Here is a 19,149-nt window from a genome sequence, read left to right as displayed (position 1 = left end):
TAGTTTCTCGAGAGTATCTTGTACTAACGGTAGTGTTTCGTCACTGCTATGCGTTCCTTAGGTGGTTTTCTCGCGGGCTTATGCTTCTCCAGCGTGAAGACTGACGGAGTTCGTAGAGAATCCGTCTTCCACTTGACGTACGTTTGGGATAAAATCAGTCTATTTGAAGTGCCGTGAACGCACCTTTACTGTGTCAACATTGAACTTATCTTTTCTCGTGGTGGCTAGCAGCCATTTCTCACTCTGGGTAGCTGTGGAAGGTGACTGTAAAGTATATATCATATGACTTGTTAGTAGAGCATTAAGTGTCCTCACACTAACCAATTCAGACAATCCGAGTGTACAGTCTGAGGCGAATATCTGAGGCGGACTATCGTCTGGTAAACAATCACATGGAATGCACTGTACCGTATTTTTCGGTGTATAACGCACACCCCTAAGACGGACCGAATTTGAAAAATGTTCCAGGTATTACGCGCACCGCAATGGTGCTACAAGCTTCTGTACTGTAACTAGTATACACACACACCGCGGGGTATCATATATGAATATGCTATATTTGAAGCGCATTTAGTCAAATACGTTAAACTCCGATGCAACAGCGTCGCTGTCATAGTATACTTCAGTGTCCTCTCTGCTTTCCGTTTCGCGTCCCATCTCCACCACGCCATTCTTCTGAAATGAATTCAAGGTTATTGACCGTTTATGAGGTCCATTGTCCTTTCGCCGGTTTTGTCAACTGACTCTAAGAGATATGGAAGAAAGCCACAGCACACCCTGGAAGTGTCTAGAATTTGTACGTCACTGACCTGAAAAGGAACTCTGCAGGAAAATATTTCCGTGTATAACGCGCACCGTTAGATAACGCCCAGGGCCTCTTCAGAGCACTTTTTTGTTTATTGTAGAACACGCGCGTTATTTTTTCCGGTGTACAACGCGCACGTTATACACCGTAAGATACGGTAACCTAACGAGACATTCGTGGGGGCTGCTCAAATAACAAAAACTCATGTTCACCGAGCTGAGAAAAATTACACTTCAAACCATTGCTTAACAGTGAGTATCACAGCAGGTCTCAGAGCAAGAACCGCTATCGTACTAAGCTTTTATTTTGTATCAAACGTTTCTGCTGTAGAAAGTGCACTAACTAATTCTCAAATGGGCTGTACTAAATTGTACTTTTTTCCTGGGATAGGACAGCAAAGCAACGTTGCACTATAGGTTCACGAAACTTTCTTGCCCCAAATCACATTGACCGCAGTCAGTAATTTCAATGGAATAAGGAATACAGCTATTTGAAGCAACCAAACCTGGTGTGCATTTCCTTTTGAACCCCTGGTCTCACCACGAAAATAACATAGTAGATGGGTCGGGCCAGGTAAGGCGCCTCAAACATGACGGAATACGGGTAGGTTTCCGCGCGTGCTACGGGAGGGCGCTGGGTTTTGCATACGGTCTATAGACGATTTTATATAGACCTCTCCCTGGTTTGTAAACAAATGACGTCATAGTGTTCGACAGCACCACCAAATTTGTAGAGTTGTACTACGCTCAAAATTAGGGGGTGAACAAGATTACGATGGCCCCTAAAAGGGACGCGACCTTCGGTCCTACTTTTCATTCAATAGGAAGCAGCGAACAAGTGCCCATTCGTGAAACACAGCCCTCCCTTTCCGATTTGTTCGGTTTCAGACCGTCTACCAACGTCATGTTGATGTTTCTCGTGTAGGTCTATTGTGATATGTAATAACGTCAACAACGTAACATGAATAGCACAATGTCACATAGCACTGACAACTCGCAATGGTAACGCATGGTGGCACATCGCGACGGCAACATGTAATTCCGTCATGAGCACGTTTTATCGTCTTTTCTTATTCTTCCATCTTTCCGGGACGCGGTATCTGTCGCTCGTTGTGCGTCTGTTAGGTAGTGCGCAAGTGCACAATAAAGTATGGCTCTGCCGTTATTCTTGAAGTTTTAGTCGTCGTCGTCGTCTCTGCTTGCCATGGGCGCGCGCAACTTCTCTAATCGTCTATTCTACGGCCGCTACGGGGAGCAAAGTTTGTCATGGCAGTACGTGTACATCGTAATTTTTCTGTGTTCGCTCTCATACTTTATTATAACTGCCATCATTTCTTCTTTTTGCGCGTATCACTATAGTTGGAAAGCAAGTCTATATGGCCCCTTCCTTTGCATTTCTTTCCTTTTTAATTGCACTCCTCAAGCTGTGCGACTTAATGAGCCATTTCCCAGTATGCGCGTGCGCAGCCACCTGATGACAGCTTGCATGTTAGTTTTGGGGAAGATAATCTGTTTCATGGTATCAGTTATAACTTGACAACGCTTGGTGCTCCTAACCACTACAGTGCGCTTTCCGTTTCCTCATTCTTATTGGGATCTCTTTTTGCTACTTTCCCACGCAACATGCCATGCCGAAAAGCGTCACCATGTTCATTTGGGGGCAAAACACTACGTTTGACGTTCCGCCGGTAGGAGCGATGCGAACATGGAAATAATCCATTCTTCAAAGAGTGCTATCATCCCGTGTATCACGTCGTGATGCAGGGACAACTTTTGATCTCTCACGGGAGACCGTTTCCAGAACCCTTTCTTGGTACAGAGAAAGTGAGGAGGCAAGGATCAGCAGGGGCGTGGGCATAGGTCGGCTCCAAGCAACACAATGTACTGAAAGTCGGGTGCAATGTGGGTGGACGGTAAGAGTCTTACAAATCTTCTTTGGTTTCACAGATTTGTTCAATGTATTTCGCATACCCGTCCACCCCTATTGCATTGACTTGCAGTACATTGTGCTGCTTGAGGCGAATTCATTCAGGTTGGCCTTCACAGACCTGATTCACCATCACCTCATAGAGAATCACATGACGTTCAATGAAGGGCTATGATGTGATGTGATAGGATTTCAAGTTAAAGTCAGCGTGATGGTTTTGAAGGCAATGTCAGCGTGATGGTTTCGAAGTTGAAGTGTGTGCGATGGATTTTGAGGATGATGGATAGGTTTCGAAATCCTCATTGTAAGGTTTGAAGCTGACAATGTTTAGTCTGACGTTCGCGTGTCGTGGCAGTTACTTTTGCAAACGCGTGCGGAGTGAATGGTACATGTGTATTGGAGTGCACTGAGCGAACATAAACGCTTCGCGTTTCGTGTCGGGTGTGTGGCCTGACACTACAGATGCCAGGCGGACTCCCTCCCACCCACGTTGTGTATCGGTGGATGCAGAGAGGGAAAGTGTTTGGAACGCGTTGCTCTCTTGCGTAGTGGGGCGCAGAGGGCGATGTCGTGTAGCCGGCGGCAACTGTAGGTTACAAATGCAAGCGGTAGATTATATGGAGGGGCGTTCTGCGGTCGCGGTCTGCGCGTGGTGGTTGTTTTGTTTGACTCATTTGCTCGCCTACCGCTATAATGTGCGTATATAGGATGAATATTTTTTGTTTTTTTGCTACGCGCTTTTCCTTGGACGGTTTTTGTCCATACTGTAGTCTGGCAGTATGACTTCACGAGCGGCCTGTCTGTATTCTTACTCTTTTTACGGTAGTGCTTGTCATGCCCCGAGCTGGAACAAGACAGTGTCAGAAATACCGATTACATGCGCACCATGCAAAACCAATGTTTGCGGTTCAGCGTGAAAAATAATCACGGGAATCTAATCCTTTTTGCAAGCACTCATGAGTCTTCACCTTGGATCGCGTATGTGCGTTTTACTAGACGCCGGTAGAGCTGTCGTGCTGACGACGCACGTTTTACGGTATAGACCTATAGACCTATTTTGTGTCTTCTTCGATTGCATCAGTTTTTTTACTTTGTTTGATTGGCATCGAAATCGCACAAGATCGGACCGGCATTCTTTTTTGGGCGTCTTTTATTTTAGTTGTAGTATACACAGGGGTCACTATAGGTTTTATTTATATGAGGTGCATAGGTCATACTTGGGGGAATTATCTGTTCCGCTTGCGTGTAGCATCCACCAGACATCAGTGTTGCATCAGGTAAAGCACACACCTGCTATTTCTTAGGTAGGTGGTAGCGTACATCCAGTACATCGCGCAGCAACGCGGAGGAGACAGGCTGGCGTCGCGCACGTGGCAAGGGGCAGCGTCACTACCATTCAGCAGCGGAATAAAAAGAAATGAGTCCACGTTCCCGTTACTTGAACGAGAAATGAAATAGGAAGTAATTTATAACTTTGCTCATGATGCTTTGGCGAAGTTACCTCAAAAAGTGATCAGCACTACAGTTAAAGGTAAATGATTATGATGAGGTCTGTTGCAAACATCAAATAAAAATAGGCAAGAGGGGGAGTTGTTATCAACTGTGTCGACGCATATGTATACACAGGTCGGGAGAGAGAGAAAAATAACTGTTTGACGGACTGTAAATTGCTGCTTTTCCGGGCTCCTCCGGGGTCCTCGGCGCTGCAGGGCGCTTTCAGGAATAAATCTAGCTCGCTGTCCCCTCCGGATAAAATTGCTGGGCTCGCATCGTCAACACGATAAAGCGAGAGTAAGAACATATGTCCAGCGAAGGTGATCACAGGTCGCTGAAGTCGTTCATGATGGCTATTTCCATGGCTCATGTATTACTGAGTGACAGGCCACGGTGTTTTGCGATGTCGAAGCTAATACCTCACGCGCCATGCGTGAAAATTGGAGCGGCAGACAAGGCGGTCGTACGAAGCCACATGAACGTGCAATGTGCTATGCGGTCACTTAGCTGTCAACAACGTGCGCAAGATTGTGTAACAACCCTACCGCGTAAGGAACATACCTCCCGCCGCTGTTCACATACGACAGCAGAGGTCAAACCAGGGCCTGGACACTCCCGTTCACTCAGTGCAGCCACTTTTCGAGCACAGCAACCATACAAGCGGTCATCAGCTTTGCACTGAGCTTGCGCATTTCAAGTATAGGGGTACCGTATAGCGCGTTGGTTGCGCCTCCGTGTTGCTTATTCCTCATATCGATCCAATAACCCGGATTCAGCTCGTGGTCAGGTTCAGGCTGCCGTTTCTATTTTTCTTTAATTGCTTCGCGCAATGGCGCCGGAGATAGTATAGCACAAACAAGTATGTACTCGGAGAAAGGCGATGCTTCTATTAACGCTTTTGTGTAAGTTCTTCAGGATGTTCCAATCAGTCTTGTACAGTCGCTTATAACAAAGAATGGAACTGTAAACAGAACAGCTTTTACTGTCTCTTCTCATATATCAATGCACATTCGTCCACCTGTGTATGAGCGATATTTGAGATGCAAGTGAACATACACCTTCAAGGTACACATTCACCCTGTGCCTACAAATTGTTTAAATCGCCGCACTTCGTAAAGCACAGCATCAGAAACAATTATAGTAGAAAGCCACAATGTAGAACAGAGTACAGTACATAGCGCAGTAACAAGAAAGGGAGTTCAAAATTACATTTTAAAAACACTGCGATACTGTTTCGGCAGTATTTTCAATATGTAAGACTAGACACTGTAATGAAAAAGAAAAACGTAATAACGTAGAAACAGTGCAAAGTTGAACAGAGCATGCAGTACGCTACTGCTATTTCAAGGGCCAATGGTAAGTAGAATGCAGAGCAAATTAGTGTGACTTTGTGCATTGCGTAGTGCATAAGAACATAATAATAAATAGTGATGTTAACAATAAGATTCGAAAAAGTGCATAGCACAATTGTACAAACATATAGGGAGCGTTCAAAGACTAAAGAAAACTGGAAACGAAGCCCATGTTGTAAACACTTCTGCGCCAGTTACAAACAAGAACGTGCAAGAAACAACGCTTGTACGAACGCTGTAAAGAACAGAACATGCGATACACCATTGCTGTTTTGAGTTGACTAGAATACCGAAGAGCAGGTGTCAAGTTTTGCACAGTACAAAGGTGAAGAAAGAAAAACTTGCACAGAAATATGTACATAAATTTTTGCAACAAACAAATTCAAACGGTCATTACTGCACAAGTGTTCTTTTTTGCCTACGTTCATGGTAAGGCAGTTCTATTCGTAAGCACCGGGGCTGTGTACGGAAACATCTACTTAGCCTTTCGTAGAACCAGGGCTAGCCCTTTGTGCCGATGACATTTTTCGCATTTTCCGTGCTGCAGGTGAATATCTGGAACGTTGTGCCTTGAGTGAACGGTTGATAAATCTCAGGTGCCACTTCAGTCTTTTTTGGCAAAACAGTTTTACAAATCTGGTTTGACGCTCGAGGCAACAAAAAATTTCACTCTCTAAGGTGAGTACAGCGGACATAACCTTGCAGACATTTGAAACATGCGAAGTACTCCAGATGTATTCACTACATAGTTGTTCCATTTTCTGCAACTGCTTGAAACAGTTTTCTGAGGGGATGGTGATGTTGCTGACGAGGTCCTCCGGCACGCCATTTTCTTTTAACATCACCGGGAACTGGTGTGGACCAGCTGGCAAGACAGCGTCTTCGGCCATCAAGAATCTGTTGCAAACACAGCAATCTGCTTTCCTAGCAAGAAATTCCTTCACGAGACAGCCCCCCCCCCCCCCCCAATGTAAAACACAACATTTTCCGCAACAATGTCGAGGCTGTCTTTTACTTTCTATGTCGATTCCTGGGCCTGTGATGCAGATGCACTTTGTGTCCTCACTGTTTGTTTCTTCAGGTATCGTGATGCCTTGAAGCTCCGATAACGGCATTGTGGTGTCACCTTCACAGTTACCGTCCTTCGACAATTTCATTATCTCCAAAATTCAAATATGTTTCAGCCCAACTGTAAACCGAAAAAACATTTGGATGCTCGTTACATCCGTTCTGTTGCCGAATCAGGCCAAATAGGTTCTCCAACGGGTCTTGCTGGAGACGTCTTGTCATTGGGTGCCGGAAGCAGAGGTTGGCACGCAGGTCTTCCCATCGAAGGACACCCTTTATTGTGACCTGCCACTCTTCAATCGTGCGTGGCTGCCGTGTGTTCTTGAACTTCCACTTTGGGACCCACTGCCGGCATTCCTCAAGAAACTGGCGATGCTCAGATGTCTCTGAAATTTCATAACTCAGTTTCTGGCCTTTCTTCGTGATGACAGAGCTGTTAAGACTCTCGAAAAGCTTATCGGTCCTCTCAAGGAATCCTGCTGTGGATTTTGCAGTTGCTGGAATTTCATTCAAGGACATCAAAAGGAGTGCCAATTACACTGCTGCACTCTTCACGTGTGCCTCTCTCTTCACGTCCATGTTGCCAAAAGCAAACTTATAATCATGTTTGTCTGTGAAGTTTGGTGCGAGTTTGGGGCGTAGGTGGTGGGAGTTCTCATGAAGTTTGGCGATGTACGACCATCCTACCGCCGGCTGTGCTGTCTGAAGTTTTCCCTGGGTTTTCCGAAGACTTTCCAGACGAATGTCGGCACAGTTCCCCTTGAAGTCGGCCCAGGACGCATACTAATCCCCCTGTCGCCCCACTCCTTCCTGCTGTCCTCTCTCCATCTGTCCACATCTGTACGCCGCTCATAGCCACAGTTGCTTCGCGGCGCTAACACGCAATTAAAAAAAAAAAAAGATGTACGACCAGTCTATAGTTTCCTTTCCTAACAACAACAACATATATATTGTGATGATGAAGAGGGGAGCGCTACCCCATAGCTAGGGGTCTAATATGAGTGGTGTCAATGATGAGTGATGACGATGAGAGATGACGGGAATGATCGAAGTGGCGATGACGATGCTGGACGTGATCGTGATGGTGTGAATGTCCGAGGGCGCTGCTGAGTCATAATGAGTCCTTTAGGCCTGCCGCCTCAAAGGAGTCAACCGCGTGACGTAACCTTTCCTAATAGCAGCTGGTGGGCACGAAGATTGTTTCTGGTGCACTTGAGCAAATGTGGGGTATCAAAAAGAAAGGCTTTCACCACGTACCATGAAGTATGGCTGCTCAGGGGTGACGTTATGCCGTGTTGCCACATATACGCTGTTGGCACCTTGGTCACATATAACTGCCTTCACCCAAATGTCCACCGCTTCAAGTTTTGTAATTATCTCCTGTAAAAGGTTCTTAGTGGTGTCCGCTGGCTCACGCGGTTGCGGGATATGGCATATGCTGCACCCACGCTCTGGAGATCCCGGACAGCAACGTTTGCCCCCAACGCGGGCCGTTCTTTTCTTTCTGTCATCTTCATATCCCATGGCTCACATCTTTCTTGATATCATACTGGAACACTTGAGTCAAGGACATTTCGTCAAACATCAGAGTACAGGCTCGGGTCCGCCTTGTCTAGTTTTTGGTTGCCTTGGCTACTATGGGGATGGTACCAGGGATGATTCCAGGACTCGTGTTTATATTTGAGAGCTACCTTCTAATACTCAGCACAGACGGCTCCTTCATGACACGTACTATGAATTCAATCCATTTTTTATTTCACCAATCACGTGTGGAGGCTGTAAAGTGTAAAGTAAAAAGCTGTAAAGTACAGCTTGAAACTGTATGCCTTCGGGCTATGAAAGTACAGTTTCATTGCGAACTTTTTCATGTCTTCTGACCATCTCTTGCAATGTTTTTTCACAGAAAGGTGTATCCGTGCAGACAGCAGTGTGTACGCATCTGGGGGGATGAACCGTTTCATTACTATAAGTGCATCTTGTTTCGTGATGTTGGTCCGTTGTTCCTTCAACTTTATCCGGTTCAAGGCCTTGCGGTATTGGTTGACTTTTCTCTGGAGCATTGCTATGCGCTTATGTGTTGAGGGGAGTGGCTCCTCTTCTTTTTCTGGGGAGCTTGAGATTGTCCCGTTGTTGTACCTTGAAATACAGAAATCGTATTTGAACCCGTTTCCACGGAAAACGACATGCAAACTGGGAAAGCCACAATTACACTGTATAATGGCTATTTTTATAAAAGCGGTAAAACTATCGGTGATAACTATTATTTCTTCAGTGTTATGCAGTACTCTCACTTTAATACCAATAGAGGGACTATGTGGTGGAATTTGCATGTACTGATTTGTTACTGGTAAAATTTCATTTTCTATTAAAATCTAGAAAGGTATTCTTCGTAAACAGGGCCAGAAGCCGATCTCTTTTTCATGGCGTTGGTGATGTAAAAAAAGATTCACAATTTGGGTCCATTGCAATAAAGGTGCCACACGCATAAGAAGGTTATGAACAATAAGATAAACCAAAGCATACCAGGTGTTGCATTCGAGCTTGGTGTCTCCTCTGAAGAGGGCACAGTAGGTTGGTATCTGTGGACAGGAACAAATGTGACGACATAAGTCCTTGGCTCTTTGTGTAAAAAAAGTTTTAGGTACACATACTTGCGCAGCTTTCCAAGTTTGGGGGCATGGCCTGGATGAACATTGCACCTGCACGTTGAGATAATTGAGAGTCGTATGTTAAAAGAGAACAGTCATGCAAGAACCTTGCTCTCTTTTTTCTAACAGTCTAATGTTATGGTTACCGGCTTTGTCCTGTGAACAGTCCGAATGAGTCCAAATAAACGTTGCATATCAAACTGGAACTGGAGAGTAAATATATATCGTAAAGAAGAAGAGTTTTAACTCACCGATGCAGCCAACCTGTTCAATACCTGTCGACCCGGTGTCGGGAACTCCAGCGAGCAAATTTTGCGTGCCGTCAGATAAGTTTTAACATAACTGCTACAACTTTAAACAGAGGGGAAGTGACTATTTCCTTGCCAACTATCTCTTCGAGTGCTTCTTTGCGAAAAGCAAGCAGGCGGGGCTAAATCATAATTTCTACAGTGCCTTGGTATCCACAAATCAACGCCAACTGTCCCTGTCATGGCTGAAGCCAAGGAGCCTTCGCTGGTCTTAATGTGGACGGCACAATCTCTTGGGCACTACACGAGGCTCTCCACTCGCCACTACCGTCGCACATTAGTGCGCGACATTCTTCGGCGACCAGCATCCGGATACTGCCAAGCTGTTTTAGCTCACCGCAGCCTCATTCCAAAGCACAAAAAACTGGTTCTACCCGCAGTCCCACCATGGACCCTTCAGGCACCACATGTGCATGTCAATGTTCCTGGCTTGACTTTCAGAAAATCGGCTACAACAATTGTTGTTTTTCGCCAACTCACTCTGAGCCTGCTTCATCGCGATGAAGGCAGAATTAAAATCGTTACTGATGGCTCATCGATACATCTCCAGACCAACATCTCCATTTTTCTTTTAAAAAATCAATCAATCAATCATAATTTCTATTTTTTTCGACATATGTGTTGCAATACTGTGCATAGTTTTTGTTGGGTCTGCGGTTATTCGTGGAGGACTTCATATTCCTAAAAAAAAAAGTAAGATTCCCTTGGCAATTTTCAAAAAATTCAATTGGCAAAAGTAAATTTTCCTCAATTAAAAATTGTCCAAAGCCTTCCTAAATGACGGCAAAAGTTCCCAGAGGGTAATTGCCGATAGTCCCGCAATCCTCCGGCGAGTGTCGCCAGTTGGCAGTTACAATATTTTAAGTTTAGGTTGAGTTGCATCCGCCCTCCCCCCCCCCCCCCCCGCGCATCTGCTTTGCAGGCTTTTGCCTCATTTGCATGGCAGTTTGCGGCAATGTATCCATTGCCGCTTGCTTCAGAGTTTTTAGAAGGTGGAATGACTTTAATCGAGGATTGTCTATCACACATTTTATGCCCTCAAAGCCCTTCTGACCTTTCCGGACACCGTAGGACTTGGTTCCTTGTTGTGAAGGGGCTCACTATTTCATTCCCCACATCAGCAATGAGGTAGAGTGTCGCCTCTGGCGATGAAATTCCCCGTTTGTCCACCTTGAAATAAAGTTGTTGTGTTTACGTTCGACACATTGGGCCGCTTCGACGGCTTTGGCCTAGCGTTCGATGGGCCAATACTGCAGCTCACAATCACGCCTATTACCTTGTGTTGGACTCCTGGGACATTTCAAGGCGAAATCTTAGGATAATAAGACTCCTGTAGTGGGGGACGTGTGAAACGGAAAACGCGGTATCTTACTGAACTTTTGTTTTCAGGCGTGCTCTCCGCACGACGAATGTGTTGCTCTCCTCGTTACGTGAACTGGAACAAAGTTCATTGTCCAGACTGTACTTCACTACTTAGGGGTGTTCCCCTTGCACGTGCTGTGAAAACCATAATTCGTCAGTCTCTGTAACGCAGATGTAGCTAAGCTGCAGTCGAACGGCTTGGCCGCTGCAATTATTTAACTGCTGTGAAAGTTCCGTTAGTAGTTCGTGGCTAAGTGAAAGGAGTGTGAAAAGTTTTTAAACTGAAATTTTCAACGAAAATTTTTCACTGTGCCTTGGCTGTAGTTCGATGAGGCTGTGATGCCAGGGACTCACTCACTGAATAGAACCGATGCTCTTTAGCTTGCCAAGGAAGAAACACCTGCCACATCAGCGTTTGACTCGTTTCTGGGCTGAAACCGTGTGTCGATTCGTGACTCGAAAGTTGTAACCAACAAATTACAATTCCTTCTCGCAAGCAAAAAGCGTTCCACTGCAGCGAACTCCTGCATTGCTGAGACTGAATAATTGTTTTTCGCCGTACGTGCAAGAGAACTCGCCTGAATCGTGTAGAAGAGCCTGCACAGTGGACTTTGTTCCACGCAGTTCAGATTACGAAGACTACTTTGCGCGGAGAGCACGCGTGAAAACAAAGATACCGCGCTCTTTGTGTTACACACGTCCCACTGCGTATCCACGAAAGACGTATTTAATTGAGCCCCGAGATTTCGCCTTGAAATGACTCTGGAACTTTACACAAGAAAATAGGCGGGATCCTGAACGGTCTTTTTCTCTATCAGCATTAAACATATCACCCCCTTGAACGGTAGCATGAACAACAAAGCCTCGTTGTTTCAAAATGTACTCGCACGTTATATGGAGTGTGACACGTAAGCAAAAAGTCTTCCCTCTCGAACGCCTTAAAAAAGAGTGGCGTATATGCAGGCTAGCTGATGGATAATCTCCGTGATAGCTAGGCAAGTGTCGCGCCATACTAAATTTATGCTTATACTTGTGTGGTATTTTTGAGCCCCTTTTTAAAAATACAATTCCAATAACCACATATTCAGACAATTCCACTATCATGACTTACTATGTAACTGTTTGCCAATAGTATTGCCTAACTCTTTGTTCAAGTTTCGCCTTTCCCACCAACGACTTTCTCCTTTTTTCGTAACTGTAACGCGAAACCACCTTCCGGCGCGCACTCACTCCCCAAGTGTTCGTTTTGTATATATTTAGTTGAATAAAGTGTAGCCTCCGCAGTGGTACCGGACCATGCTCTGGACCTATATCAGCAGCGTCCTGGGCCACTGCCGGGGATCGTTGGTTGGATCTCTGGAAACTGTCTCGGCCTCTTGTCACTCTGCCTCTCTAGCACCGCTTCCCGCCTTGTGTGAGGACTTGTATCTTCCCTCGGCTGTGGAAGTCACGAAAGAGGTCGACTCCCCTTCCGGCTGTGGATGCTTAGGATTTCCCGCCTGTGTCGTGTGGAGCCAGTAGGGTTCTGGGCAGACTAGTTCCCGATAGAGCATTCCTAACCGCGACACAACCCTGAGCGATGGGCAAGACACGTAAAGAACAACGTGTCGTGTTGTTTACTCGTCTTTCCCATCGCTCATGCTTGCCTATTTATTTAGGATACTGTTGACCCGCCGACGGGGGTCGTTGCAGGAGTCAGCTGGCATATAACAAACATTTCAACTTTTGTACAAAAGCGGAAACATCTCTTGCACTAACAACACTCTCCGGAAGACTGCTCCAGTCGTGAATTGTCTTTGGGTAAAAGGAATTCTTAAACACATCTGTACGGGCATAGTATTCCTGTAAATGAAGGTGATGTTTGTGTTTTGAACCCATAGTGTCTTTGACCAAACAAGCGACAGGGCGCAAGCTGCTGAGTAGTTGGAAAATGAATTTAAACCGTAATGTCTTGAATTGTAATTCTACAGAAGGCAGTCTTGCTCGGCGGCACAGCCCAGAAGCAGATGTGCTCGTGCGAAAATCCCTATAAATGAACCGAGCCCCTCTTCTTTCAACACTTTCTAATTTTTGTGACTGACAAGATACGGGTCCCAAACAGTACAAGCACATAGCGAAATTGGTAGGACAAGTGATCTGTACGCGTTCAGTCTTACTTCAGGCGTTGACTGCCATAACGCTCGTTTAAGCTGGAACAGTCTTCTCACTGCTTTTTGAGTAACATAATCTACATGAGCTGTCCATGATAAGTTCAAATGAAAATATACACCCAAGTACTTGCAGGAACTAACCTTGTTCAGTAAAGTATCGTTGATGCAATAATTATAGGCTAGAGAGGTTTGCTTTCTCGTAATATGCATCAAAAGTCTTCTTCACGTTCGGACTTAACTGGGATATTGCGCACCAATCTACTACATTTTGCAGAGCTCTGGCTAGTGCAATCTGGTCGTCCGAACAAGCAATTGCCCTATAAAGGACAGTGCCATCAGCATAAAGACGCGTAGTTACGCCGTGACCAGTTACATCTGGGATGTCGTTCACATATAGATTAAACAACAGGGGTCCCAGGACTGAACCCTGGGTAACCCCTGATGTTACATCTAACAAGCCTGAACTAGAGGCTCCAAACTGTTGACGAAATGAAAGGCATGATTCTATCCATTTAACGAGCCTCGCATTATTAAGGATACTAGATAGTTTACTCAGCAATTTTTTGTGAGGAATGGAATCAAAAGCACGAATGAAATCAATGAACACAACATCAATTTGTAAACCTTCATCGATCGCTTTTGCCAAATCGTGGCAAAATTCTGTAAGCTGAGTCACGGTTGAAAATCCCTGTCTGAAACCATTGCTGTCGTGACTTCAGTAAATCGTATATTTTTTAAATGAGCTATAATGTGTTTATAGAGCACGTGCTCCATAATCTTACATGCATTGCTTGTTAATGCTACAGGACGATAATTACAAGGCAGCAATGGGTCTCCCGTTTTAAAAATTTGGACTACTTTGTTAATTTTCCACTCAAACGGAATCTGACCAGTTTCAAAAGACTTGAAAAATTAGCTGCAGATATCTGGCACACCAAAGTGAGTAACGCCTCAAAAATTCGTTAGGTATGTTATCTGGCCCACAGCTCTTCTTTATATTGAGTTTTAATAAAAGGTTAAAAAATCATGGAGTTTACCTTAAAAAAAAAAAAAAAAAACACGCGAGTTTGTAAGAAATAGCGCCGGAATATGGGCAGGTCTGCCGGACTAAAAATAAGACTGCAAATCGCTTTCGGAGAAATGCCGAGGCATCGTTGTCATCCTGGGCCACAAGCAAATGAAGAAAAATAGCATACGCTCTTTGGCTGCACGTTGAACATATGTTTATAAGTCCCAAACGTCGCCACACCAGCATTGGACAGCTGTTTCGGCCTTATTGGGATGTTGCTGATGAAGGCCCAATAAGGCCGAAACAGCTGTCCAATGCTGGTGTGGCGACGTTTGGGACTTATAAACATATGGGCCACAAGCAGATATTCATGTGAAGAATCCCGCCCTTCGGCTTCGGCCCTCGTAGTATGGTTTCCGTCTTGTGCGCAAACTTTGACTCCTCGTAAGTCCAGAGCGGTTGAATGTGTTTCAGCAAATTTTTGGCAAATGCCTATTGGTAGGACGGGAGTATCTGTTTTTTTTTTTTTTTCGTTAAAGGTACTGTAAAGCAGTAGACAAGCAGGTTATCAACGATGAACTCTTGTTCAAGCAGGATATGCCGGTGATGTGACTAGAGACTTGGTTGCTTCTAAATACCATATGCGGAACCATACGACCGACAACGCGCTATAAATATTTTTAATTTGCCATGAAAGATGCGGCGTAGCGGACCGGTGCGACGCCTGGTGTCAAACAACCCCCTGTGCAGCGGGCAACACTGAAAATTGGTATTACGCACTATTACACAGGAACTTCGTTATTTTAGTGACCATATTATTAGTTTTCCTGTTCACCTATGCATTCTAAAACCCCTGTTAACAGCGTTTTTTGCGAAGTAACCACGCGCTGGCCACTGTTCGATGGAGGCTCTCCCTACTTCTCTGCTGCGCCTGCGCGCTCCTTCTGTTCGCGGCCTCTTTCGAACGAACAAACTCTCTCTCTGAACCTCTGTGAACAAACAAGTCCCGACGCTGTCTGGCTTCTTGAACGTCTGATACATTTTTTTTCAAAGGATCAGATTTCATTTCAGTTCGCTTATCCGTTTATCCTCAGATGTGGATCGTTGTGTGGACTGCAGGGGCGGATTTTATGGTGGATTGTGGTGGATTGTTATGTCGGGCCCAGTGTTATACGCATGCAATGTGGTTGCCGCCGTATGTGTCAGGAGTACGGATTCATTTGGAATACCTTGTACACTGTTGCCCGTAATCTTTAATTGTAATTTTCTAATTAATTGCACCGTCGATTGAATGAAACTTGAGCAGTTTTTGTCCTGGTGGCTTGGACTATCGAATAGCCACACTAAATGACATTTGATCGGTGCTGCTTTACAGTACCTTTAAAGAACTGAGGGGGGTCGAGCAGGACCATTGGATCATTTGGAATGCAATTACCTTTCAGTATTATGGGCCGCTCATGTTCCCCGTTTTCGGCCGTCGTGTCTGCATGCATCTCCCTTAACAATGGCGGCACATCTGCGAGCACACCGCCTACGCTGTAAGTCCGCTGCGTCTGTGTTGCCGATTTAGTTGATGGACGGCATCACGCAAAGCGAGCCGTGCAGCCATTTTAGTTAGTTGTATAAAAATAGACTTGTACATGAAAAAAAAATGAACTAAATACCGTTATTCGTTACCACGAAAAAAGGAACTTAATACGTTACCCGTTACCAAAGCAGCAAAAGGAACGCGTTCCCGTTACTCGACAGTAAGGAGTTACTCTTACGTTACCATGCTATTACAGAGCCACAACCATGTCAAAATCAAAATTGACACGTGCTTTATTTGGTCCGACAATTTACATGAAATTCGCTTTGAAGAATAGTTGGTACTCGAAATGGGCATCGGTTATTTTCGGCGCGTTTCCTCGAGACAGCCTCGTGGCAAGACTGAAAAATTGCAGTGCAAAGGCACGGCTGCATCAAATATAGCCACCCTTGTTTGATGCATGTATTGGAAATAGGATGCTCATGATTAGTAACGAGGCTGGTTTTCTTTTTTTTCCCCTGTAAATTCAAGGTCAACAGCTGCTTTTATTACATTATTTTTGCACCACTGTTATGAGGCTACACGACGTCAGCGCGATTGTGCGTTTATGTGAACCGATAAACGCTACACCAACGTCTATGAGCCGTTGTATAAGCTGGGTCTTTGCATGGCTAACCTTTCCTTTCTTTTTTAATAAACATATCCTCCCCGCTGTAAACCATCCAATCAGCCAGTTCTCGTGCTACCTCCTCACTACACAACACTGGACTGGAAAAAGAAAGAAATATATGGAGAGGTTAGTCCCGACCCAGTCAGAACTGGCTACTCCAAAACGCGTTTGTGGGTGAAAAAAGCTAGAAAAAGAGAACAAACAAAAACAGGAAAGGGGTGGGTGTAGCAGGATAAAGCATAAAGGCATGGCATTGGCTCTGCAAGGCATTCGCTTGATTAGTGAAAAGGAGTGCCTTTAACGTATTATCCTCGATACGGTAATTCCTACAGCTTACGAAAATATTAAACGCTTACCTGAACAGGCGTCTTCAAATACAATTGCGACGTGTGGGATGTACCGACTCGTTTTGGTTTAGCAAGGCAAATAACTAAAATACTACATTCCCGTCACCTTTAGCGGTCTTCACCCTGAACGTCTCTCCAACCCAGGCCACACTGACGTGATTATCATCTGTGCCATCATATAATCCGAGTGATCCTAGCTGGAGCCCACAAGTGTGGAGGTGGGAGAGAAAAGGTTTCTTAGCGGGACACACTGATAGGCTAATGGATTGTATCTCATTACGGCCGATACCTCAATACGGCCGATAATGCTTCCCCAAGTGTCTCATTACGGCCGAAGGTAGTCTCATTATGGCCGAAGATGTCTCATAACGGCCAAAAGTCTAAATGTGTATTGTAACGTGCATTCATATGCAATGTTGCAGCCAGGTATGGATACAGATTCTGGAGGGTATAAGCGATGCAGTGTGCGCTTAGGGCCCTTATCATATGTATACACATATTGTGAAACAATCGGTATGTTATCATACCACAGCGCTATGGAGCATATGTGTACAAGCCCAAGGTAGTGTTGATGTTGCTGTGAAGCAGCAGGCTACAATGTGGAGTTAGGTATTTATGGAGAGCTAGATGAACATTGGCTTTGTTGTGACGTTTTTTGGAGTCATGCTACAGTCACTGGCCAAGAAGGAACACCTATCTCAGTCGACGTCAGTTTATTTCGACTCGCTTTACAATGGTAGAATTCTTGCTTCTGGAATGAGTAGATCTGCAAGAAGCAAAGAGCAAGCGTGAATGGGCTAGAATATTAAAAAAACAGGCACTTGACTCTACATTGCTGGTTTTAATGTGCACAAGCTGCATACGTGTTGACATGTGTCCGTTATTTCATACAAGGCTAACATAAATCTTCATCTAGACAAAAAAATGACAACCCTTCAAAATGTGACTTGCAGGTGAACACAAAGGGGCATGATCATGAGATGAATTTAGTTGCATTAGTTTATTCACTTGATGGAAACATCTGAATATGAAAAGGATACATTACAATTCATGAAATGATGCATGTATGACTTTCTTGTTTTTGTTGTTTCTTTCTTATAAAAGTAGTTCACGAATTAACATTCGTGCACTACTCCACAATTTTTCACTTCACAGCAGAACGGTATGATAGTAGTATACGGGAGTGTGCAGTACGTTCCTAGCAACGGCCCCCCAGGCCCCTACCAACGGCCAAGCACATCTGCGCCGACTTTTTTCGCGTCTTTTTCCTCGCGCGCGGCAGGCGGTGCTCGGGTGGAGGCTCTTACCGGTGGGCGGAGCGTGGCCGGAAGGCTGCGTGCGCGCTTACCCGCTTACCCGCTCACATTTTTCAGCCTGGGCCGACTTCTTTCGTCATTTTTCAATCTGTGTCGATTTCAATCGTAATTTGTTTTCATCTACAACGGGTGTGCAGTAGGCTGTTTACATGCAAAGGATAGCCATACACAAAAGTACAAGTGAAAATATATTTATTAAAGTCATTAGTGTCGAGAATTATGTTATGGCTCTGTGTGAAGGAGGAAAACTTAGCCAAAAATCTGATGCAATAGCATTGAAGGGGTATCACATGTTTTTATTAGCGATAATCACGCAAGTTTTTAATTAAGCAGAAGGAGTACCACATTTTCATCAAAGAAGATATTTTTAATCACTATGATTACAATCAAAATCAAAAGTGTTATTATAAAAAGTCTAACATGAGCACCATAGTGGAGCTCTAATTACAAGTGCCGATAGATGTATGTAACTTCAAGAAGAATAGCTGGGCCGACTTCTGTAGCGATTTTTTATTATTTTTTTCAGCGCGCGGTGGGTGGCGCGCAGGTGAGGGGCTGTCCGTGTGCTTACCAGCAGGCTGAAGAGCTGAGCGTACACTTAAGGTTATGCACCCTGGGCCGACTTCGCTTACATTTTTTTCATGCGCGCGTGGGCACTTTACATGCAAGTGGGGCATGCACACTGACAACACCGGGCCGATTTCTTTGGCGATTTTTCACACTGGGCCGACTTCGTGCACAATTTTTTTCAGGTGATGCGTGAGTGGTTTACATGCAAGTAGGTGGGTAAGGGGGTGTCAGAGTGCCTACCAGCAAGCCGGAGAGCAGCGTGCGCACTTATCGTTCTGTATTTTTCCACCTGGGCCAACTTCGTTCGCAATTCTTTTTTCAGGCTGCGCGTGAGTGGTTTACATGTAAGTAGGGACATGCACACTCTCATCTCATCCAGGCGACGATACCGTCACACGTGGGCCGACTTCCATCGTCATTTTTCAGTCTGGGCCGACTCGAATCGCTAATTTTTTCCCGCTACAACAGGTGTGCAGTAGGCAGTTTACATGCAAAGGATAGTAAAGCTAAATAGTGGCAGGAATTATGTTGTAACTCTGCGTGAAGGCGAAAAACCCAGCCAAAAAAAAAGCAGAAGGAATGCAATACACATAATA

The 19,149-nt window shown here is 44.9% G+C and overlaps 1 protein-coding gene and 1 long non-coding RNA gene across 2 annotated transcripts in view; one reads left to right on the top strand and one right to left on the bottom strand.

The window, feature by feature from the left end:
* Positions 1-19,149, top strand: part of LOC135376830 (methanethiol oxidase-like) — a gene marked incomplete at its 3' end in the record, with an annotated part of 63,504 nt that overhangs the window by 26,151 nt on the left and 18,204 nt on the right. The gene's annotated exons all lie outside the window — the stretch shown is intronic.
* On the bottom strand, positions 8,306-11,536 carry LOC135376831 (uncharacterized). The gene is made up of 6 exons (XR_010417882.1): positions 10,878-11,536; positions 10,656-10,771; positions 9,440-9,499; positions 9,297-9,344; positions 9,169-9,224; positions 8,306-8,781 (listed from the first exon to the last, which is right to left on the bottom strand). It is a non-coding gene; the product is annotated as an uncharacterized LOC135376831 (long non-coding RNA).

The sequence above is a fragment of the Ornithodoros turicata genome, unplaced genomic scaffold (assembly GCF_037126465.1).
Source record: "Ornithodoros turicata isolate Travis unplaced genomic scaffold, ASM3712646v1 ctg00001327.1, whole genome shotgun sequence".
Classification (NCBI taxonomy): Eukaryota; Metazoa; Arthropoda; class Arachnida; order Ixodida; family Argasidae; genus Ornithodoros; species Ornithodoros turicata.
The sequence above is the reverse complement of the archived record's forward strand: the minus strand, read 5'-3'. Positions and strand labels throughout refer to the sequence as shown.